Source organism: Silene latifolia, chromosome X (genome assembly GCF_048544455.1).
Source record: "Silene latifolia isolate original U9 population chromosome X, ASM4854445v1, whole genome shotgun sequence".
In the NCBI taxonomy this organism is placed as follows: domain Eukaryota; kingdom Viridiplantae; phylum Streptophyta; class Magnoliopsida; order Caryophyllales; family Caryophyllaceae; genus Silene; species Silene latifolia.
The window spans coordinates 332079549-332104511 of NC_133537.1; the positions used below are offsets into that span (position 1 = coordinate 332079549).

The 24963-nt window shown below is 33.8% G+C and overlaps 1 long non-coding RNA gene and 1 other non-coding gene across 2 annotated transcripts; both read right to left on the minus strand.

The window, feature by feature from the left end:
• Positions 1-3965: 3965 nt before the first annotated feature.
• LOC141622241 (uncharacterized) lies at positions 3966-6186 on the minus strand. Its single transcript, XR_012532911.1, has 2 exons — positions 6153-6186; positions 3966-4640 (listed from the first exon to the last, which is right to left on the minus strand). It is a non-coding gene; the product is annotated as an uncharacterized LOC141622241 (long non-coding RNA).
• Positions 6187-18407: 12221 nt separating this feature from the next.
• LOC141625337 (small nucleolar RNA R71) lies at positions 18408-18513 on the minus strand. The gene has a single exon (XR_012535122.1). It is a non-coding gene; the product is annotated as a small nucleolar RNA R71 (small nucleolar RNA).
• Between the last annotated feature and the right edge of the window lie 6450 nt (positions 18514-24963).

Sequence of the window (24963 nt, forward strand, 5' to 3'; positions counted from 1 at the left end):
GATTCACAAAATAAGAAAAAGAGCAATTAGGTGATTTCAACCATTTATGACCAAGTTTCGGAATATTATCTTCTAGTTTCACAAAACAAGCTCTACGACTCACAAAACAAGGTCTGAGATTCACAAAAAAGAGCAAAATACGTAATTTCAACCATTTATGAATAATTTTTATAATATTGCCTTCTAGTTTCACAAAACATGCTGCCTTCTATTTTCACAATATAAGATCAAGTACTACATGCGTTTGAATTGTAGTTCGTCGAAAATAATGTTGCCTTCTATTTTCACAATATAAGCCCTATAATTCACAATACAAGGTCTAGGATACACAAAAAAAAGAGCAAAATAGGTGATTTTGATCATTTATAACCAAGTTTCAAAATATTGTCTTCTAGTTTCACAAAACAAGTTTTAGGATTCACAAAATAGGGCATAAGATTCACAAAATAAGAAAAGGAGCAAAATAGATGATTTCGACCATTTATGACCAAGTTTCACAACATTGTCTTCTAGCTTTACAAAACAAGCTCTAGGATTCACAAAACAAAGTCTAGGATTCACTAAATCAGGTCCTAAGTTTCACAAAAGCATGTCTAATTTTCACAAAATCAGGCCTTAGATTCACAACTAAACAAAGATATATGCATCATAAACTTTTCACCGTGACGGAGCGACTATTAAAAGGATCACAAAATTAGGTCTAAGTTTCACAAAATAAAATCCTAGATTCACATTTCATAACTAAATAGACATATATGCATCATTTATAACCAAGTTTCAAAATATTGTCTTCTAGTTTCACAAAACAAGCTTTAGGATTCACAAAATAGGGCATAAGATTCACAAAATAAGAAAAGAAGCAAAATAGATGATTTCGACCATTTATGACCAAGTTTCACAACATTGTATATAATTCACAAAATAAGAAAAAGAGCAAAATAGGTGATTTCGACCATTTTATGACCCAATTTCACAATATTGCCTTTTAGTTTCACAAAACAAGCTCTACGATTCACAAAACAAGGTCTGAGATTCACAAAAAAGAGCAAAATACGTAATTTCAACCATTTATGAATAGTTTTTATAATATTGCCTTCTATTTTTACAAAACATGTTGCCTTCTATTTTCACAATATAAGATCAAGTACTACATGCGTTTGAATTGCAGTTCGTCGAAAATAATGCTGCCTTCTATTTTCACACTATAAGCCCTATAATTCACAATATAAGGTCTAGGATACACAAAAAAAAGAGCAAAATAGGTAATTTTGATCATTTATAACCAAGTTTCAAAATATTGTCTTCTAGTTTCACAAAACAAGCTTTAGGATTCACAAAATAGGGCATAAGATTCACAAAATCAGAAATGTTGCGTTGTTTGTGGGCGGAAATGAGACAATGTGCATTGCTGCCTCGGACGGAGGCTGTAGAAGCAATTGCATATATTTTAGTGACGATGATAGGTACAATTACCGTCTCAATCGAGACAAAGTTGGAGGCCACGATTCAGGTGTTTTCAATTTGATTGACAAGTCAATTGGGTCAATATACGATGGAAACAACTCAAAATCCTCTTATTGTCCTCCTTTTTGGTTTTCTCCAGCAATATGATGATATTCATCCTCATTTGGAATCATTTCAAGGGTAATTAAACCGATTTAAAAACAATTTGGTATTCTGTTTTTTTTTTTTCCTAGAAATACTCTATTTTTTCATATTCATTAGTTGTTGAATTATTTTGTATTCTGTTTTGCATGAAACTCTTTATTCACGACTTTGTGTGATTTGCAAGTGTCCGCTTTAGCTTTTAAAAATATACTACTCTGTATTACATGCAGTAGAGATATTACAACTTTACGGGGACCAAACGTCAAGAATTTTCGTAAGCAAATATAGATATTAAGGTATACACAAATTTGCAATCTGTAAAATAAATGACAAATATAAAGATGGTAACAAAATAAATTTATTAGATTTAAATGTTTCGAGTACAATCTCTAATTTGATCCGCTGATTCGATCTCCACGTGACTTGGATGACGATGTTAAAGGAGGGTCTTGATGACTTTAATTCTCCTTTGATGGGGTGTTGTTTTCTTCGCCTTTGACTGCAAGATTTGAGAGCTCTCTAGGTCTTTTGTTTTCTCCTTTTTTTTCCATCCCTTAGAAATGAACATGAACTCTCTGTTTATAGAGAAATGCACACTCAAACTTTAGGTTTTTAATGGGCTTAGACTTGAAAGTTGATTTGTCCCATTTAGGTGGATGTGACCCATTTGTCGTGTTTTGCCACTTTAATGAATCAGTTTCGGGAAAATTAATTAAAATGGACTAATTTAATTAAATTTCGTCCAAATTAAAAATATTAGTTTATTTTACATTTCATTTGACGGGTCAATATTTTGACTTTTGACTTCCAACGTGGCACAAAGAGCTTGTTCCTACAACGCGCATGGTCAATCATCTCCCTCATGTCATTAAGTGGTAAAATAGTCCCTAAATAGGAACGTGGCTGGGTTGAACAAATTAACTGGAGGAATTACGACAAATTCAGCCCAAATCCCAGTTCGGTGAATAGTTCCTGCTTAAAAACAGATTAAAGAAAATGAAAAAACAAGCAAGAAGTTCTCAAGAACAAAACAAGGGTCTTATTCAAGTAGACCTCAGAAATCAGACCCGACCAAGACCTAGCTCGAACCCAAATCACAAAATGATAATCATGAATCGAAGAACATGCTGAGTCGGTATAAAAGCATTAAACAAGAATCGAAGTAAAGTTCATTTGATCCATGAACATGATAAAGAACCATATGTAAAAACATTTCGAGCAAAGAAAACACTAACAGATCACATAAAATTAACAGAAGACCAACCTACCAAAATCAAAGTGAAGTTCATTTGATCCATGAACATGATAAATGGCTAAATGCACACAGTATCATCATCACCATCAGCATAATAGGGAAAACCCTGAGAAATGAACTGCAAAGGAACCAACGTCCCAACCATTGGCTTGTAAATTCGAAACTTGATCATATCAGAAGGCTTCAGCAGTACGAAAGCAGTAACTTTACTAGCGTTTGTAACCGTTAATCCAAACCCATTTTTATTGGCCCAAACCATCCCAAACCCATCGTCGTTGAAACTAGGATCGGCAATAGTTTCGATTGCAAGCCTCAATTTGTGTAGAGCCGAGCCGAAGATGCGACGACGCCGAAGATAAAAGCCAGTGATGTCACGAGACGAAGCGACCAACCAGCGATGCCACCGTTTCGATGAAACAAGCCACAGATGTTACGAACTGAAGAGACGAGCCAAAGATGCTACCGCGCGCACTGATGAGATGGGCCGGCTCCAACGAGAAACTTTCAGCGACAATGACCTTTTTTTGTTTCATTTGTGCAGGTACTCGGTCTAAAACTACGGAGCCATCACCTCGTTTAAAGCGAAGTCATCATGCTATTCGGGACAAAGCCTAGTGTCTAAAACGATTAAATGAAGCCGTCGATCATGCCCCTAGAAACGAAGTCGCCATGTCATTTGAGAACGCCACCCGACCAAGAGCCATACTCGACTAGAAACACGATCGACGCATCATTTTCTGTATGCTGCATTTTTCCTCTAAGCATATATAAATATTACATCACAGGTTGATGCTTTTGTTCAACCTTCGGTACAATTTTTTGAAACAACATTCTTGGCCAACCGAATTATCGGGGGTCAAGCACATTCGTAAAGTTAGCTGTGGTTAGCATCTAACTATGGGTATAACCGCTAAAAAAAAATTAAGAGCACGATTAGCATTTTCCTAAACAAACAGCAGCCTCATAGTTAAGAAACAAAGAATGGAAGAATGGAAGTTGGTGGGTTGTTGTTACTTTAAATTCTAAATTAAGAACAGGATACAAACAAAAAAAAAAAACAAAAAAAAAAAAAAAAAAACAGACAAATTAATAACGAAAGGGCTTTATTGCACTAGTAAAATACTTGGATTAAAAGACAAAAACGAAAACGAAATACAACGGATTTCATCAGAAAAAAAAAAAAAAAAAAAACAACGAAAAGGAAATACAACTGAAATTCATATTAAAATGCATGTTAAAATACGAACTGAACATGAAAAGAAAACAAACTGCATATTAAGATGATCTTGAAAATCTAAGGCATAGGGACTGGTCTTGCTTCAGCCGGATCATGCTGGATCATGTTAAAGGCGCCACCAGGTTTAACGCAAGCAAAAAACCGAATGACATCACCCTGAACAACCCTATGATCAGTAGTAAACCTATTCCAGCCTCTCCTAAAGTAATAATTGTTTCTGATTCGAACACAGCGAAAGGTGTAATTTTTTTGTTTTTGAGCCGACCAAAAACGAACATTTCCCAGCCAAATATCTTCCGGAGGCGGGTTGCCCAAAGGTAGCTGAAGATAAGTGGCAGTGTGGCGTCGAATGGTGGTGGTAAAATACTCAAAAAGCACTTCGTGTCGGTTGAAATTTTTGGGGTGAATTTGTTTCACAATGAAATTTCTCTCATTTTCATTGCCTTCTTGTAGGGGGCCGTACCTCACAACTATAAAATCGCCTTCTCTTGTTACCGTACAACCATTAATGGATATGGGATCGACATTGGCAGCCATGGTCTGCAGGTGTGTTCAATAATAAATAAGTTTCAGAGATTTTTAAGCTAAAATTTACAATGAAAATCATAAATAAATGAAAAACATGAAGAAAACGACAAGCATATTTCTTCGTATTTAGTTATATATATGAACATTAAAAATAAACACCCATTAAATCATGAACATTGTTTTCATCATATATATGAACATTAAAAATAAACACCCATTAGTTATATATATGAACATATTCATGAAAACAATTCAGGGAGAAGAGAGCAGACATTTTTTTTCATTATATTAAACATAAAAAAAAAATATAAAAAAATTTGAAACTAACTAATAAACAAACATCTATGAGAATCTCTTCAAATTTTCTTCCAAAATGGAAGAACCAAAGAAGTATAGCTCAAATGTTGCTTTTCTCATGAAATTTTGTAAAGAAAACAGAAGAAAAAAAATAAAGATGGTGAAACCGTCAAAAAATGAGCTAACTCACTCCTCAAACCATTTCGTCCCTTAGGGAGTATAGAGGAGAGTTGTAGCTAACATTTTTTTCATTATATTGGACATAAAAAAATTGAAAAAAAAAAATTGAAATTAAGTAATAAACAAACAACTATGAGAATCCTCTTCAAATTTTCTTCCAAAAAGGAAGAACCAAGGAAATATAGCTCAAATGTTGTTTTTCTCAGAGAATTTTGTGAAGAAAACAGGAAAGAAAAGGATGGTAAAATGTATGAAAAATGAGCAAGTATCTCCTCATGGAGTATAGAGGAGAGTTGTAGCAAACATTTTTCTCATTATATTAAACATAAAAAAAACAAAAAAAATTGAATTAAGTAATAAACAAACAACTATATATGAGAATCCTCTTCAAATTTTCTTCCAAAAAGGAAGAACCAAGGAAATATAGCTCAAATGTTTGTTTTTCTCAGAGAATTTTGTGAAGAAAACAGGAAAGAAAAGGATGGTAAAATGTATGAAAAATGAGCAAGTATCTCCTCATGGAGTATAGAGGAGAGTTGTAGCAAACATTTTTCTCATTATATTAAACATAAAAAAAAACAAAAAAAATTAAACAAACAACTATATATGAGAATCCTCTTCAAATTTTCTTCCAAAAACGAAGAACCAAGGAAATATAGCTCAAATGTTTGTTTTTCTCAGAGAATTTTGTGAAGAAAACAGGAAAGAAAAAGATGGTAAAATGTATGAAAAATGAGCAAGTATCTCCTCATGGAGTATAGAGGAGAGTTGTAGCAAACATTTTTCTCATTATATTAAACATAAAAAAACAAAAAAAATTGAATTAAGTAATAAACAAACAACTATATATGAGAACCCTCTTCAAATTTTCTTCCAAAAAGGAAGAACCAAGGAAATATAGCTCAAATGTTTGTTTTTCTCAAGAATTTTGTAAAGAAAACAGAAAAGTAAAGGATGGTGAAACCATAGAGAGAAATTAAAATAATAACGAGATGAGAAGAAAGAGGAGGGAAGCTTATTGAATAAATAATAAAAAATAATACTCACTTTTTACTGTTTGTGATATGGATATGACTGACCAATGCATGCTACAGTGACAGTGACTTATATAGACAAGTGACCTACGGATAAACCCTAGTCCTTGTGTCTATACGCCTCTAAATCCAAGGGTTAAAATTGCATAATACCTAATCAACTGACACGTATGCGCATGGAGGATTGTACACTACGGAGTATGTACTATTGGAACTTGGTGTAATATTCCTTGCATAATCGTATTAAATACTTGTATTATCTTATACGCCTATTAATTAAACTAGATACGCCGTTGCTATATACTCCCTCCTATTCCGAATAAGTGTCCCATTTAGACAATGTCGCGAAAATTAAGGAATATGGCAAATGAGACAGTTATGTGAATAGATACGGAAATGACAAATGTGACAATTATTTAGAATAAGAGAGAGTAACAAGTAATGACTCGATCGTCCTAGGTAGCGAAATAGAACGGTGACTCACACTGTATTTTGCTCTCGTTCTTGTTTTTACTTATTTTCCGACTCATTTACTAACTAAACTAATAATTACCTTAACTAATACCCCAATTTACAATTTTCACTTATTTTAAAATTAAAAAGATTACTCATTACATCTCGTTCGTTTAGAAGTAAAACTTTGGGCTTAGATTGAACTTGCAAATGACACAGATTTTTTTTCCCGATTCGTAAATATCGACGACGTTTTAGTAAATATCGACGACGTTTTCATTGCAAAAGACGTCGACTACCCTTACTCACTCACTAACAAACTAACAATTCTCTCTAATTCAAAAAACCCAAACAATAAATCACCAATCCACCAATTAACCACCACCACCACCACTCCACACCACCACACCACACCACCACGCTGCCTGCCGGCCGCTGCCGTCCATTGCTTTCACCACCACGACAGCCACTACTTCCATCACCAACCATAACAAGTAAGTCTCAATTTTTTAAATTTTTCTTGTTAAAGTTAGCTAAATTATTGTTTTTAATTGTTTGTTTCCCTTCCCCTTCCCTTATTATTGTTGTTAATTGATTATATGACTTTAATTTTGTTTTGTAATTGAATTAGTTAGTAAATTAGTTTATGTGTTAGGTTTTATTAAAATTAATTGAATTAGTTTTGAAATAGGTTAGTTTTTCTTGTAAATTTCATGTTAATTAGTTCCTATGATGTAAATGTTATTATTGTTTATACTTAGGTTGATGTTGTTTGCGAAATAGATTAGATTTTGAGTCGATTTTTGTTGTTGTTAAATTGGATTTGGGTCAATTTGGGGCAAAACCATGTTAAACGGTGGGATTTGTCGTTAGTCCGTGGTCTGGAATGTGGGTTTCTCACGTTTGGCCGTGGTCATCAAAGGAAAATTTGGTTTGGCCATGGTCAAACAACGTGATTTTAGGTTTGGCCGTGGTCAAACCAAGGAATTCTGCGTTTGGCCATGGTCAAACGTTGGGATTTTACGTGATACGTGCAATTTATATAGTCTTTTTAGTCTCTTATTGCACGTATTTCTATGCATTTTTGTACCGTTATGTATTGCAATATGCCCCGAATTGGCTACTTTGGTTTGTTTTGTCTAATTTGCAAAAATGAACACGAAAGTGGTGAGACCGTACCCTATTCGTCCTATTTAGCATGCATAATGAGATGACGGAATCATTAGAGCGACAATTATGTATTGGAATGCGTGAAGGATGGTCTAGGAAGTGGTCAAAGACGACTTAGAGGTTGACTTGGAGAAAATGCACTCGATCGAGAAGGTTTATAGTTCGATCGAGTGGTTTGGCTGACACGAGAGGTCGATCGAGTACTTCTACTTACTCGATCGAAATCGATATTGAGAGTTCCTCGATCGAGAGGCTTATTTGCTCGATCGAGAGGAAAAGCTGGAGAAGACCTCGATCGAGTGGTCCAATTCACTCGATCGAGAGATTTTCGGTCTTATGTGGGCTTTAGTGACCGTGTTAGTTTTATTTTTGTTAAGTCTTTATTTTCCTATTTAAGTAAACGTTAATTAGGTCATTAGGATAACTTTTACAGACTGTTCTACTTTCGCTCCTAAACCTACTGCTTCATCTCTGAATCTCGTACTTTGTTAGTGGATTGATCTTTACGCCGGATTGCTTTTGATTGTAATCATCCTTTCTTTCTTAATCTTAATCTTATTATTTGTTTACTCTAATCCTTGCTTTTGCTCTTTATTATTTCTGCCCTAATCAGTTTATGCATAATTGTTATTGTTTCATCATGCCCTTGGTTAGTACAATCATCATTATTATTGTTGACACCTTTAGTAGTATGAGTAGCTAATTCCTTTAATGTCGGGATTAGGGAATACATGGTAGGATTGTGACGATGTAGCGACTAGACTAGACGGTTTACTTGTGAGAATCTGTCCCCATAGCAATTTAACTGTAATATCAACTTAGTTGAGTGCACGCTTCTAAGTTACCTTAATTTGGTTAATTTTACTCCTAGATCGGAAGATTGGATTATATAGACCTGCTATGAACAGTAGACTACCCTGACGAGGACAGAAGTTAAGTTAGTGGAGTTCTAGGATACAAAGTGGACCGGAAGGACCTTTCTCTTATCTCTCTCACATTAGATTGTCTAGGCTATTTGCAACTGAGTTGATAGATAGATTACCATGGTGAACCGAAATCCTGGCATACTTTCTCTATTTGATCATCTTTATTACATTTTCTCACTTTTATTGCTCTTGATTAATTTCTCTTCCCTTTAATCTTTTGGTAGTTTAGAAATCAAAATCAAACCCCCACTTTGTGACCTAATAGACAGACCTTTAACAGATATCTTGCCTCCCTGTGGAGATCGACCCTGCTTATCACTAGCTTATTTGTTAGTTTTAATTAGGTTTATTTTTGGTACACAAACGACAATATCAAATTTTGGCGCGTTTGCCGGGAGGCAATAGCCCTATCTGTTTTTGTTTCATTTATTTTATCCGTCTCAGTGAATTTTTATTCCTTGAGACAGTTCTCATTTATCTCTTTCAGTGTTGTGTATGCCCAGGTCGAACAGGTCGGAATTAGTTCCAGCTGATCCTGAGCTAGAAAGACTATGTTGGCATAGACTCCGTCTGCAAAGAGAGATTCGAAAGGAAGACTTGAGTACTTTCGAGCCCGAGCTACAACACTTCTTATTCGCAGAAGACCCGTCTTGTGAAGAAGACAATCTCATTTCTGCTAACAAGCCAGTAAAGATGCCTAACATTACAAGTCACTCGAGCCCACATCATCCTCGATTCCTAAAGGTTTCAATCTTGCAATAGAGGATGGTAACTCATTCGATATCCGTCCGTCCTATATAAATTTGGTGGAAAGAAATTCGTTTCGAGGTGCGGCGGTGAAGATCCGAAAAGCATATGGAGGTTTTTACCGACTCTTTGCTCTACTATTCCCGCTACTAAGGAGTAACCCAAGACAAGATAAAGGAAGTGCTATTTCCTTTTCTTCTCGACGCGCCCCAGTAGTGGTTGGTCGATCTTGACCGGATGCACTGGTATTTCTGATCGGGAGAGTCTTGCTCTTGCCTTTTACAAAGGTACTTTCCTCCACAACGCACTAATCGGTGAGGGGAAAAATTACTAGTTTTCAGGGCACACTGATGAGAATTTCTATGAAGCTTGGTGCTTAGGTTCAAGAATTTGGTGAGGTCTCTTCCTCAACATTGTTTTGATCAGTGGTTTTTGTGCAACCAGTTCTACAATGGGTTGTACGATGACCACAGAGCTATACTTGACGCCTCATCAAATGTGAGATTCCAAAAGAATATTGAATGATGATAAGGGATGGGGCATTATTGAGGAGATGGCGACCCATTGTGCTGAATATGGGAACCCAAGGGACGACATTCGGACCGTACACTCGGTCGATAAAGCGGTTGTGGCTCAGCTTGAAGCCATAAATGCTCCTGCAAACTGCTGGTGATCAACAGACGGTTCATCTGTTGACTAGACAGGAAGCTGTCACTTGTGAAAGATGTGGGAGCAATGACGGTCACACTGCTATAGACTGTCTGACAGAGAAAGAACAAGTCCTTGCCTTTCAGCAATATAGGCAAGGAGGAGGTTCCTATTATAATAATCAAGGGGCAGTCCATCCCAATTTGAGATGGACAAGTCAGAATGTTCTTAATCCTACTCCACCACCGCATCAGCAACAACCCTATGTCCCTCCTCACAAGGCTCAACAAGGCTTTCAAAAGCCTCCTTCTTTTACTCGACCGCACCAAGGAGCTTCATCTTCTAGTGGGGTAAGCGAATTGGGTGAGTTAAAGTCGGTGATTCAATCATTGACTAAGCAGCTGCAACTAAGTGATCAACAAAAAGAAGCATCCATTAAGTCACTTGAAACTCAAGTTGCTCAACTCGCCGCTAATCAGTCCACGAGGAAACCGGGTCATTTGTCGTCTCAATCTGAGAAGAATCCACATGAGACTATTAACTTAATCAATTTGCGAAGTGGTCGTTCTTACTGTTGGAGTGTCCCCGACAATAATGCGATCACAATTGTCGATCATGATGATCACATGTTTAAATCTCATTTTAAGAATACGTAAGGGATGATTCAATTATATAGTCAACTGACCAACATTAATCGGTAATGATTGGCTAACTAGGGTTTGACATTACTGTCGTTTGACGGTGGTGGTCAGTTGATCCCTTGAGGTCACACCTAAAGGACGATTCCCTTAATTGAAAAAAGGTTAATTAATTGTATGTCGATACAGATTAATTAATTCCTTAAAATTGAACAAGTGAGAAAATGACATCTTATTAAAATATGATTAAATAAGATTTTATTTAGTAATTTAAGAAGTTATATTACTAAAATAAATCGGTGTTTCAAAAACACGCGAGATGAGAATGATAAGTTAGTTATAATTACAAGATATTGTGAATTATATTAAAATGACCATTTTATATAAAAGTAATTTAGAATTACTAGTCAATTTGTTAAATGTGATTTAGCTATTATAAAAATGACATTTAATTAGTTAAATGTGCATTTAAATTACATATGACATATGAGATGTCACATGTCACATGTTATACAATTGACAAAATTACAAACTTAAAATGGACTCCATGTATACATCTTGACCGAAATATTGAGGGTAGTGTGAGAAGTCTTTGTCTTATTCATTTGTCTAAAATGCTTGATAGTGACATGACTATGGACAAAGGCTTACACAATTTGTCTTGTGAAGACAAAGAGCAAAAAGCAAAATTGTCTTGTGAAGACAAAAAGCAAAAAAAAAATATATATATATTATTACACTCCCTCATTCCCACCGGTTTTGAGAGAAAAAATAGATGAGATTTTTTCTCTATTATTCTCATTCCACAGCTCACTTATTCTTCAAGTAAGAATAAGTTCCATCTTCTCTCTAAAATAATATAAAGATGTTTATATATAAAATTTGTTCTTAAAATCTAATAAAAATTACATATTACTAGTGTAGTAATAATCTTATATATTAGATTATTTTTAAGGTAACTTATATAATTATCTAGTTAATAATTATATGGGTATTATGGGATAGTCTTGGGTGCTACTTATTGGAGGTATTCTACTTTGAATACTTGGAGGATCATCCATTGTGTTATTAGCTCAAGAATAAGTAGTGGAAGGAGACCACTTTTGTGCCCATATTTGGCCGAAATATTCATATGGTATGAAACCATTTTTCTTACTCTTATTCTAGTTTTGCGTGCATAAGATCTAACATTTATTTTATGACTAAATAAATTTGAACATATATGAATATGTAAATTAATGAGATTAATATCTCTAACAAGTGGTATCAGAGCGTTAGGTTGTTTGCATGCAAATCGGTTTATAGTTTTTCCGAGTTATATGATTAACATACAAAACTAATTAATTTGGTTTTATGAAGATAAACCTAAAAATAACCTTTCATGTTAAAAGTTTCTGGTCCTAAGTGATTTTTAGGACATTTTGGTTTATTTATGGATTTTATTGTTCATTTTATATAATATTGGCATTAAAATGTGATTTTTATGATAAAAATGTCATTTTTGGACGAAAATTAGCTAAACTTCGAATTTTTCAGTGGTTTTTGGATATGTTTTCACATATATTATCTACTGATGGCCTGTAAATTTTCATAATAAAATGAGTTGTATTGCACGAAATATGGATTTTTCAAGTTAAAATCGTATTTAAATGGGTAAATAGGTTAATATGAGTTATATTTCGAATCTGGTCATGGAAATTTAGTATGTTGTCACATGTAATTTTACAAGATGTTTGTAAAATATTTGGCTATAATGAAGTCTTTATGCATGATTTATGAATTTTTGATGAAAAATCACATAAATAGTGACTATAATTAGTAATAATGCTAAAACATACTTCATGACTAAAGTAAAAAACGTCACATGTTGTATTTTATCATATATTTCAGATCTAAAAGTGAAAAGTTAATAAAAATATTTTTCTCATATTTTTACGGTCATAATTGTTAAAATCGATAAACCGCAACATTGTTTTTCACGATAAATTTTCGAAATTTTTAACCTAAGTTTTGAACATTGTGAGTGTCATGGTATTTTTCCAGAATGTTCATGAGTTTAAATTTCAAATTTCGAATTTATTTGATAATTTTATAATTTAATTTGAAGTTTATAGCTTTTTTTGTATTTTAGGTCCATTTATGAACAATATTAAGAAATCAAGTTTAATTATTGTCAAATGTTACTAATTTTGAGTCCTAAGATGGTTAGGGTAATTAACTTGTACATAAATATGAATTTATGTAATTATTGTGATTTTAATAAGTTAAATCACGCAAATCCGTAAAAACCGATTAATTTACGATATTGGCTCTTAAAGGCAATTTAGCATAAAATTTGGCATGCTCATACATATTATAATGCTGTATTTTATTTATGATTGTCATATTTTAATTTTATGTAATTTTTGAATTATTTAATTTTACTTAGTATGGCCTTAGTTTTAATTGGTATTACCCGAAATGTATGGGAATATCGATTCGGTTGTAATTATTGTGATCTCGTATCACCGTTTTGTAATTTAATAGATTTATTTTTATTTTATTAAAAATGTATAATAGGAAATTATGTAATTCATTTGGTAATTTATTCCGGAGTTCCTTGAAGACGGTGTCATTCGAGAAGGCGGTCCATCAAAGAAAGTGTTACCTCGAGATGTGTGCCAAGACCGAAGTTCAAGGGACCAAAGGAGTTGGTTTCCGAATTTGTAATAGTTTATTAGATTTACTATTTTAGGAAGGTCATACTAGGATTTTATTTTTATGCTTTGCATTTTATTTATATGTTGCATGCATCGCTAAATCGCCATAACTAAACATGTATTTTAAATCGAGTTAATCGACCGTGTCAATTACAATTATCGTAGTTCACCGCTTTAGTTCACTAAAAACGTGATAGATAATAAATTGACATGACCTCTCGCTAAAATAAACAATTGAGACTTAGCCTTACAAAAAACTAGAAACCATGAAAACCTATTTCGTGAGGGAGTGCGCTCGGCCTTACCGGGGTACAAACCTTGCTACGTAGGGGAAGTGGGTGATAAATATCTAACCACCGAATTTATAAAGATAAGGGTTGTATTCGGCTTTACCGATGCCCAAGTTGATGTAAATTTGGATCATGAACACATTTATTCGAAATTTGGGTTGAACACAACGAAAGTATTCTCGACGGTTGCCGGATGTGTTTCGGGCTAAAGATAAATATTAATGTAATTTTATCGACCAAGAGTTCTAAAAGTAGAATCGATTAAAGAGTTAATCCACCGAGTTATATTGATAAGGGTTGTATTCGGCTTTACCGATGCCCAAGTTAATATGAATTTGGATCTTGTAATCATTTATTATAGTTGGGTAGAGGTCACTATATAAATGCTCATATCTTGTTAAATTATTTACAAGTATTATTATAACGATAAATGTTAGTTTTCATCATTCCGTTGTCGCATCGTTCGCATTGTTCTATTTTTTACCTCAATTTATATACGATATCATTTCGATTTTAGTTCAAATCTCCATTAAAACATCGTAACTAAAGACAAATATGTTTTTCTTCTAAAACCTCGTGTTATCCATTGGAAGGATCTCTTATGAAGAGTATAGATAAAAGTTATTCGTGATCAAAAGGGTTTTTGATTTTTGACTAACATATCTATTTACAATGAATTGTTTCTCATATGCTTAATAGAGTTAGGTATTTTGAAACGTTAAATCATTTTGGTGACTAGATTTGTTGGAAATCGTAATCGACCAAAATACCGCAACCACTTCAATGAAAGTTTTAAGACTAAACAAACGAATGAAGAGTAGTCTTCATGAATTTCAATTTTGCTTCTCTTAGCAAAGATTCATTGAAATGAGTGGGAGAATTCTCTTAAACCGTTAAGAAAAGGGTGAGGTTTAAAAGAAGTAAAAATAGAATGGAATTGATACAAGGTAATGTTAAAAGTAAAGTTATTGAGAATAACGATAATAAACCAATCAATCCCGACCGATAAAGTTTCCATTGTCTTAATTGTTGGACACTAGAAAGGAAACTACCCCAAATTATTGAAGAATCAACAAGTTAGTTGTGGGACATCTAATGGGACCTTCTTCTTTAAATGTTTAGTTGATTAACATAAATTTTGCTAGTACTACTTCGTCAATATTAGAAACCAGTGGAGGTTTTCATCATTGTATTTGATACATAGGATGATTAGAATATTAATAAATAGTATTCCCTCCATTCAGGACCAAATACAACATTTTCATTTACACATTTGCCAAAACACAAATTACAACGTAAATATCTTTAAGTTTATACATTATAAAAAATTTAAAAATTTGATATTCTGATTGTACTTTATAGGTGAATCAAATAAGATCCCACAGTTTTCTTATCTAATCAAAAAAAAAAAAAAAATAAGATCCCACATGACCATATTTTGTCTTACATATTGTAAGGAATCGTAAAAATTCAATTTGTTCATAATAGTGTAAAAAAAATAAGAGAGAGTAACAAGTAATGACTCGATCGTCCTAGGTAGCGAAATAGAACGGTGACTCACACTGTATTTTGCTCTCGTTCTTGTTTTTACTTATTTTCCGACTCATTTACTAACTAAACTAATAATTACCTTAACTAATACCCCAATTTACAATTTTCACTTATTTTAAAATTAAAAAGATTACTCATTACATCTCGTTCGTTTAGAAGTAAAACTTTGGGCTTAGATTGAACTTGCAAATGACACAGATTTTTTTTCCCGATTCGTAAATATCGACGACGTTTTAGTAAATATCGACGACGTTTTCATTGCAAAAGACGTCGACTACCCCTACTCACTCACTAACAAACTAACAATCCTCTCTAATTCAAAAAACCCAAACAATAAATCACCAATCCACCAATTAACCACCACCACCACCACTCCACACCACCACACCACACCACCACGCTGCCTGCCGGCCGCTGCCGTCCATTGCTTTCACCACCACGACAGCCACTACTTCCATCACCAACCATAACAAGTAAGTCTCAATTTTTTAAATTTTTCTTGTTAAAGTTAGCTAAATTATTGTTTTTAATTGTTTGTTTCCCTTCCCCTTCCCTTATTATTGTTGTTAATTGATTATATGACTTTAATTTTGTTTTGTAATTGAATTAGTTAGTAAATTAGTTTATGTGTTAAGTTTTATTAAAATTAATTGAATTAGTTTTGAAATAGGTTAGTTTTTCTTGTAAATTTCATGTTAATTAGTTCCTATGATGTAAATGTTATTATTGTTTATACTTAGGTTGATGTTGTTTGCGAAATAGATTAGATTTTGAGTCGATTTTTGTTGTTGTTAAATTGGATTTGGGTCAATTTGGGGCAAAACCATGTTAAACGGTGGGATTTGTCGTTAGTCCGTGGTCTGGAATGTGGGTTTCTCACGTTTGGCCGTGGTCATCAAAGGAAAATTTGGTTTGGCCATGGTCAAACAACGTGATTTTAGGTTTGGCCGTGGTCAAACCAAGGAATTCTACGTTTGGCCATGGTCAAACGTTGGGATTTTACGTGATACGTGCAATTTATATAGTCTTTTTAGTCTCTTATTGCACGTATTTCTATGCATTTTTGTACCGTTATGTATTGCAATATGCCCCGAATTGGCTACTTTGGTTTGTTTTGTCTAATTTGCAAAAATGAACCTGAAAGTGGTGAGACCGTACCCTATTCGTCCTATTTAGCATGCATAATGAGATGACGGAACTGTTAGAGCGACAATTATGTATTGGAATGCGTGAAGGATGGTCTAGGAAGTGGTCAAAGACGACTTAGAGGTTGACTTGGAGGAAATGCACTCGATCGAGAAGGTTTATAGTTCGATCGAGTGGTTTGGCTGACACGAGAGGTCGATCGAGTACTTCTACTTACTCGATCGAAATGCTGATATTGAGAGTTCCTCGATCGAGAGGCTTATTTGCTCGATCGAGAGGAAAAGCTGGAGAAGACCTCGATCGAGTGGTCTGAATTCACTCGATCGAGAGATTTTCAGTCTTATGTGGGCTTTAGTGACCCGTGTTAGTTTTATTTTTGTTAAGTCTTTATTTTCCTATTTAAGTAAACGTTAATTAGGTCATTAGGATAACTTTTACAGACTCTTCTACTTTCGCTCCTAAACCTACTGCTTCATCTCTGAATCTCGTACTTTGTTAGTGGATTGATCTTTACGCCGGATTGCTTTTGATTGTAATCATCCTTTCTTTCTTAATCTTAATCTTATTATTTGTTTACTCTAATCTTTGCTTTTGCTCTTTATTATTTCTGCCCTAATCAGTTTATGCATAATTGTTATTGTTTCATCATGCCCTTGGTTAGTACAATCATCATTATTATTGTTGACACCTTTAGTAGTATGAGTAGCTAATTCCTTTAATGTCGGGATTAGGGAATACATGGTAGGATTGTGACGATGTAGCGACTAGACTAGACGGTTTACTTGTGAGAATCTGTCCCCATAGCAATTTAACTGTAATATCAACTTAGTTGAGTGCACGCTTCTAAGTTACCTTAATTTGGTTAATTTTACTCCTAGATCGGAAGATTGGATTATATAGACCTGCTATGAACAGTAGACTACCCTGACGAGGACAGAAGTTAAGTTAGTGGAGTTCTAGGATACAAAGTGGACCGGAAGGACCTTTCTCTTATCTCTCTCACATTAGATTGTCTAGGCTATTTGCAACTGAGTTGATAGATAGATTACCATGGTGAACCGAAATCCTGGCATACTTTCTCTATTTGATCATCTTTATTACATTTTCTCACTTTTATTGCTCTTGATTAATTTCTCTTCCCTTTAATCTTTTGGTAGTTTAGAAATCAAAATCAAACCCCCACTTTGTGACCTAATAGACAGACCTTTAACAGATATCTTGCCTCCCTGTGGAGATCGACCCTGCTTATCACTAGCTTATTTGTTAGTTTTAATTAGGTTTATTTTTGGTACACAAACGACAATATCAAATTTTGGCGCCGTTGCCGGGGAGGCAATAGCCCTATCTGTTTTTGTTTCATTTATTTTATCCGTCTCAGTGAATTTTTATTCCTTGAGACAGTTCTCATTTATCTCTTTCAGTGTTGTGTATGCCCAGGTCGAACAGGTCGGAATTAGTTCCAGCTGATCCTTGAGCTAGAAAGACTATGTTGGCATAGACTCCGTCTGCAAAGAGAGATTCGAAAGGAAGACTTGAGTACTTTCGAGCCCGAGCTACAACACTTCTTATTCGCAGAAGACCCGTCTTGTGAAGAAGACAATCTCATTTCTGCTAACAAGCCAGTAAAGATGCCTAACATTACAAGTCACTCTGAGCCCACATCATCCTCGATTCCTAAAGGTTTCAATCTTGCAATAGAGGATGGTAACTCATTCGATATCCGTCCGTCCTATATAAATTTGGTGGAAAGAAATTCGTTTCGAGGTGCAGCGGGTGAAGATCCGCGAAAGCATATGGAGGTTTTTACTGACTACTGCTCTACTATTCCCGCTACTAAGGGAGTAACCCAAGACAAGATAAAGGAAGTGCTATTTCCTTTTTTCGACATCGATGACCGGTAGTGGTTGGTGATCTTGACCGGATGCGCATTTGGTATTACAGGTGGGAGAGTCTTGCTCTTGCCTTTTACAAAAGGTACTTTCCTCCACAACGCACTAATCAGCTGAGGGGAAAAATTACTAGTTTCAAGCAGGCACCTGATGAGAATTTCTATGAAGCTTGGTGCCGGTTCAAGAATTTGGTGAGGTCTCTTCCTCAACATTGTTTTGATCAGTGGTTTTTGTGCAACCAGTTCTACAATGGGTTTTACGATGACCACAGAGCTATACTTGACGCCTCATCAAATGTGAGATTCCAAAAGAATATTGAATGATGATAAGGGATGGGGCATTATTGAGGAGATGGCGACCCATTGTGCTGAATATGGGAACCCAAGGGACGACATTCGGACCGTACACTCGGTCGATAAAGCGGTTGTGGCTCAGCTTGAAGCCATAAATGCTCCTGCAAACTGCTGGTGATCAACAGACGGTTCATCTGTTGACTAGACAGGAAGCTGTCACTTGTGAAAGATGTGGGAGCAATGACGGTCACTTCGCTATAGATCGTACGACGGAGAGAAAGAACAAGTCCTTGCCTTTCAAAGCAATATAGGCAAGGAGGAGGTTCCTATTATAATAATCAGGGGCGATCCATCCCAATTTGAGATGGACAAGTCGAATGTTCTTAATCCTACTCCACCACCGCATCAAAGCAACAACCCTATGTCCCTCCTCACAAGGCTCAACAAGGCTTTCAAAAGCCTCCTTCTTTTACTCGACCGCACCAAGGAGCTTCATCTTCTAGTGGGGTAAGCGGGTGGGTGAGTTAAAGTCGGTGATTCAATCATTGACTAAGCAAATTGCAACTAAGTGATCAACAAAAAGAAGCATCCATTAAGTCACTTGAAACTCAAGTTGCTCAACTCGCCGCTAATCACCCACGAGGAAACCGGGTCATTTGTCGTCTCAATCGAGAAGAATCCACATGAGACTATTAACTTAATCAATTTGCGAAGTGGTCGTTCTTCTTTGTTGGAGTGTCCCCGACAATAATGCGATCACAATTGTCGATCATGATGATCACATGTTTAAATCTCATTTTAAGAATACGTAAGGGATGATTCAATTATATAGTCAACTGACCAACATTAATCGGTAATGATTGGCTAACTAGGGTTTGACATTCTTTTGTCGTTTGACGGTGGTGGTCGAGTTGATCCCTTGAGGTGACACCTAAAGGACGATTCCCTTAATTGAAAAAGGTTAATTAATTGTATGTCGTCTGATTAATTAATTCCTTAAAATTGAACAAGTGAGAAAATGACATCTTATTAAAATATGATTAAATAAGATTTTATTTAGTAATTTAAGAAGTTATATTACTAAAATAAATCGGTGTTTGCGAAACACGCGAGATGAGAATGATAAGTTAGTTATAATTACAAGATATTGTGAATTATATTAAAATGACCATTTTATATAAAAGTAATTTAGAATTACTAGTCAATTTGTTAAATGTGATTTAGCTATTATAAAAATGACATTTAATTAGTTAAATGTGCATTTAAATTACATATGACATATGAGATGTCACATGTCACATGTTATACAATTGACAAAATTACAAACTTAAAATGGACTCCATGTTATACATCTTGACCGAAATATTGAGGGTAGTGTGAGAAGTCTTTGTCTTATTCATTTGTCTAAAATGCTTGATAGTGACATGACTATGGACAAAGGCTTACACAATTTGTCTTGTGAAGACAAAGAGCAAAAAGCAAAATTGTCTTGTGAAGACAAAAAGCAAAAAAAATATATATATATATATTATTACACTCCCTCATTCCCACCGGTTTTGAGAGAAAAAATAGATGAGATTTTTTCTCTATTATTCTCATTCCACAGCTCACTTATTCTTCAAGTAAGAATAAGTTCCATCTTCTCTCTAAAATAATATAAAGATGTTTATATATAAAATTTGTTCTTAAAATCTAATAAAAATTACATATTACTAGTGTAGTAATAATCTTATATATTAGATTATTTTTAAGGTAACTTATATAATTATCTAGTTAATAATTATATGGGTATTATGGGATAGTCTTGGGTGCTACTTATTGGAGGTATTCTACTTTGAATACTTGGAGGATCATCCATTGTGTTATTAGCTCAAGAATAAGTAGTGGAAGGAGACCACTTTTGTGCCCATATTTGGCCGAAATATTCATATGGTATGAAACCATTTTTCTTACTCTTATTCTAGTTTTGCGTGCATAAGATCTAACATTTATTTTATGACTAAATAAATTTGAACATATATGAATATGTAAATTAATGAGATTAATATCTCTAACAAGTGGTATCAGAGCCTTAGGTTGTTTGCATGCAAATCGGTTTATAGTTTTTCCGAGTTATATGATTAACATACAAAACTAATTAATTTGGTTTTATGAAGATAAACCTAAAAATAACCTTTCATGTTAAAAGTTTCTGGTCCTAAGTGATTTTTAGGACATTTTGGTTTATTTATGGATTTTATTGTTCATTTTATATAATATTGGCATTAAAATGTGATTTTTATGATAAAAATGTCATTTTTGGACGAAAATTAGCTAAACTTCGAATTTTTCAGTGGTTTTTGGATATGTTTTCACATATATTATCTACTGATGGCCTGTAAATTTTCATAATAAAATGAGTTGTATTGCACGAAATATGGATTTTTCAAGTTAAAATCGTATTTAAATGGGTAAATAGGTTAATATGAGTTATATTTCGAATCTGGTCATGGAAATTTAGTATGTTGTCACATGTAATTTTACAAGATGTTTGTAAAATATTTGGCTATAATGAAGTCTTTATGCATGATTTATGAATTTTTGATGAAAAATCACATAAATAGTGACTATAATTAGTAATAATGCTAAAACATACTTCATGACTAAAGTAAAAAACGTCACATGTTGTATTTTATCATATATTTCAGATCTAAAAGTGAAAAGTTAATAAAAATATTTTTCTCATATTTTTACGGTCATAATTGTTAAAATCGATAAACCGCAACATTGTTTTTCACGATAAATTTTCGAAATTTTTAACCTAAGTTTTGAACATTGTGAGTGTCATGATATTTTTCCAGAATGTTCATGAGTTTAAATTTCAAATTTCGAATTTATTTGATAATTTTATAATTTAATTTGAAGTTTATAGCTTTTTTTGTATTTTAGGTCCATTTATGAACAATATTAAGAAATCAAGTTTAATTATTGTCAAATGTTACTAATTTTGAGTCCTAAGATGGTTAGGGTAATTAACTTGTACATAAATATGAATTTATGTAATTATTGTGATTTTAATAAGTTAAATCACGCAAATCCGTAAAAACCGATTAATTTACGATATTGGCTCTTAAAGGCAATTTAGCATAAAATTTGGCATGCTCATACATATTATAATGCTGTATTTTATTTATGATTGTCATATTTTAATTTTATGTAATTTTTGAATTATTTAATTTTACTTAGTATGGCCTTAGTTTTAATTGGTATTACCCGAAATGTATGGGAATATCGATTCGGTTGTAATTATTGTGATCTCGTATCACCGTTTTGTAATTTAATAGATTTATTTTTATTTTATTACAAATGTATAATAGGAAATTATGTAATTCATTTGGTAATTTATTCTGGAGTTCCTTGAAGACGGTGTCATTCGAGAAGGCGGTCCATCAAAGAAAGTGTTACCTCGAGATGTGTGCCAAGACCGAAGTTCAAGGGACCAAAGGAGTTGGTTTCCGAATTTGTAATAGTTTATTAGATTTACTATTTTAGGAAGGTCATACTAGGATTTTATTTTTATGCTTTGCATTTTATTTATATGTTGCATGCATCGCTAAATCGCCATAACTAAACATGTATTTTAAATCGAGTTAATCGACCGTGTCAATTACAATTATCGTAGTTCACCGCTTTAGTTCACTTAAAACGTGATAGATAATAAATTGATATGACCTCTCGCTAAAATAAACAATTGAGACTTAGCCTTACCAAAAACTAGAAACCATGAAAACCTATTTCGTGAGGGAGTGCGCTCGGCCTTACCGGGGTACAAACCTTGCTACGTAGGGGAAGTGGGTGATAAATATCTAACCACCGAATTTATAAAGATAAGGGTTGTATTCGGCTTTACCGATGCCCAAGTTGATGTAAATTTGGATCATGGACACATTTATTCGAAATTTGGGTTGAACTCAACGAAAGTATTCTCGACGGTTGCCGGATGTGTTTCGGGCTAAAGATAAATATTAATGTAATTTTATCGACCAAGAGTTCTAAAAGTAGAATCGATTAAAGAGTTAATCCACCGAGTTATATTGATAAGGGTTGTATTCGGCTTTACCGATGCCCAAGTTAATATGAATTTGGATCTTGTAATCATTTATTATAGTTGGGTAGAGGTCACTATATAAATGCTCATATCTTGTTAAATTATTTACAAGTATTATTATTACGATAAATGTTAGTTTTCATCATTCCGTTGTCGCATCGTTCGCATTGTTCTATTTTTTACCTCAATTTATATACGATATCATTTCGATTTTAGTTCAAATCTCCATTAAAACATCGTAACTAAAGACAAATATGTTTTTCTTCTAAAACCTCGTGTTATCCATTGGAAGGATCTCTTATGAAGAGTATAGATAAAAGTTATTCGTGATCAAAAGGGTTTTTGATTTTTGACTAACATATCTATTTACAATGAATTGTTTCTCATATGCTTAATAGAGTTAGGTATTTTGAAACGTTAAATCATTTTGGTGACTAGATTTGTTGGAAATCGTAATCGACCAAAATACCGCAACCACTTCAATGAAAGTTTTAAGACTAAACAAACGAATGAAGAGCAGTCTTCATGAATTTCAATTTTGCTTCTCTTAGCAAAGATTCATTGAAATGAGTGGGAGAATTCTCTTAAACCGTTAAGAAAAGGGTGAGGTTTAAAGAAGTAAAAAATAGAATGGAATTGATACAAGGTAATGTTAAAAGTAAAGTTATTGAGAATAACGATAATAAACCAATCAATCCCGACCGATAAAGTTTCCATTGTTTTAATTGTTGGACACTAGAAAGGAAACTGCCCCAAATTATTGAAGAATCAACAAGTTAGTTGTGGGACATCTAATGAGACCTTCTTCTTTAAATGTTTAGTTGATTAACATAAATTTTGCTAGTACTACTTCGTCAATATTAGAAACCAGTGGAGGTTTTCATCATTGTATTTGATACATAGGATGATTAGAATATGACGACTAGCAACAATGATGTTGAGAGATAGAGTCATTGTGTACTCAATCTAGTTTTTGAGTTTAAAGTTGTACTTAATTGTGACTATTAAGTGCATAAACTCTAAATAAGAATATAAACTTGTTAAGATACAAAGAGGTTTCACTTTTGTGACCCTATACACCACGATTTGATGTATGGTTAGCCCATTATCAAGGTGAATATATTTTAAACCAAACTAGAATGATACATCATGTAGATGATGCAAGACTCAAATTGGTAACCCAAGATTAAACCTTAAATTCTGGAATGATGAATGCAAAGAGTTATCGAGTACTCTTGGAACCTTTAGATTGTTAATCTTATGGTATATGTGTATCTTGTATTCAAAGCAAGATGTCTCGTGCCTTTTGGTTGAAAAGGAGATCGAGGTTGTAAATCATTGATCCAAAATAGGTTGATCATTTTCTTTTACCAACGATTTAAGTTGACGCTAATGTGTTCACTTCATAAGGTAAAAGAGAAATCTTTGAAGAAGTTCAAAGAGTTCAAAGAATCACGATTTAGTCGTGATGTGATTATCAAAGTGAAGACTTTGATATAAGCCAAAGCAAATGTGACATAGTATCACAAATTAATCTCTCTTAGCACGCATTATGGGATAATGTGTGGTTGGATAAAGAAATCAAACGCTATTCGATATGGTTTGGACTTCAATCAAGTTACTTTGAGTTACTTGATCCATTTGGGGATTTTATCATTTTGTCTAAATTATTTTTCCACTAAATCTAAAACGAATCATATGAGATATGAAATGGTAGGGTACCATGTTTGTAAGTTTTCACAAGAAACAAATGCTCATTTTTCCTTACTATAATCACGAGTACAACGAGTTTGTGGCTCGTGAAGCTGTCTTTCTAGAATACAAGTTTATTTCTAGAAGACAGAGTGGGAGAAAATATTCAAGAGCCACAAAGGAATTGTGTCAAAAAATTTATGTCGCAAGAAACTATTTTTCTTGCCTACATGACGTTGTTTCTTCAAAACCTAGGAGGTTGAACTCGTCACTTGTTGAAGATGATGAATTCGTGTTACTTTTAGAAAGTAAAGAGCTTGCAACTTACAAAGAAATTGTTTGATTCAAGTTGATTACTTCTGGAAAGTAATGAACATATGACTTACATGAGAGTGTTTAAGTCACAACTCAATACAAGGCTTAGAGCCATGAAAATCCGAAATAAATTCCAAGTGAATTGTTAGATATCGAAGCTTGATTGGTGGCATAGGGTTTTGCACTAGTTGAAATGCTTAAGTCTATTTGGAAGTCTATTTGGATCTTATTTGAAGAGACCATACCTGAGATTCCTTGAGACTCCAAGGAAAGGCAAAAA